Raw genomic sequence first — 1022 nt, forward strand, 5'->3', positions numbered from 1 at the left:
ACTCTGGGCCTGGGCGCTGTCCCTCAGCTCTTCAGCTCAAGGCGAGCGCTCTACCACTTGAGCCACAGCGCCACTTCCGGTTTTCTGGTGGTTTATTGGAGATAGGAGTCTCACGGTCTCTCCTGCCTGGGCTGGCTTTGAACCGCGATCCTCAGATCTCAGCCTCCTGAGTAGCTAGGGTTACAGACGTGAGCCACCAGTGCCCGGCTTCACGACAATTCTTTTGAATTTAATTTTTGTGGAATTGTCTAGTTTAAGAAAATCAATTACACTTTATGTATAAAAAATGTTCTGTGCTCAATTCAGTAGCACATACACTAACATTGGAACAATAAAGAGAAGAATAGCCCCTGACTGAGGATGACACTCAACTTCGTGAAGCATTCTAGATTTTTAAAAGAACAGATGCTGGAGGGGATGTGGACAGAAGGGAACCTTAATGCATTGTTGTTGGGAGTTTAAACTTGTTCGAAGACTTTGGAAAGTAGTATGGCGGTTCCTCAAAAGACTACAATAGAGCGCCCCTAAGTCCCAGCAATCCCATTTTGATCACAAACAAGACCATACTAAAACTACCAGCAAAACTATGTTCATTGCAGCATTATTTACCAAAGCTAAGATACAGAACAGAACCCGAGGCCCCACAGTAAACGAATGGATCAAGAAAATGTGTGTGTGTGTGTGTGTGTGTGTGTGTGTGTGTGTGTGTGTGTGTGTGTGTGTGTGTACTAGAATTCTATGCCTCCATCAGAAAGAATGACATCACCCAGTTTGTTAGGAAATGGAAAGACATGGAAAAAATTATATTAAGTGAATTAAGCCAGGCCCAAAGAAGTGAAGTAAGCCAGGCCCAAAGAAAGATAAGTCCCATGGTTTCCTTAATTGCAATAACTAGTATGTGTCTGCTACAAGCAGAAAACATCATATAAGTTGATGTTAGGCAAAATGAACCCCAAGATAAGGATTCAAATGGTTTTTATTTCTTGCGATTGTTTCTAAGATATTTATAAGATGAATTCTTT

General features: G+C 41.8%; 1 non-coding gene across 1 annotated transcript; it reads left to right on the forward strand.

Moving 5' to 3' along the window:
* The first annotated feature begins 293 nt into the window (after positions 1 to 293).
* LOC122095345 lies at positions 294 to 395 on the forward strand. The gene has a single exon (XR_006145106.1). It is a non-coding gene; the product is annotated as a U6 spliceosomal RNA (small nuclear RNA).
* The last annotated feature ends 627 nt before the right edge of the window (positions 396 to 1022 follow it).

The sequence above is a fragment of the Dipodomys spectabilis genome, unplaced genomic scaffold, assembly GCF_019054845.1.
Source record: "Dipodomys spectabilis isolate Male_0828 unplaced genomic scaffold, ASM1905484v1 ptg000344l, whole genome shotgun sequence".
Lineage (NCBI taxonomy): Eukaryota > Metazoa > Chordata > Mammalia > Rodentia > Heteromyidae > Dipodomys > Dipodomys spectabilis.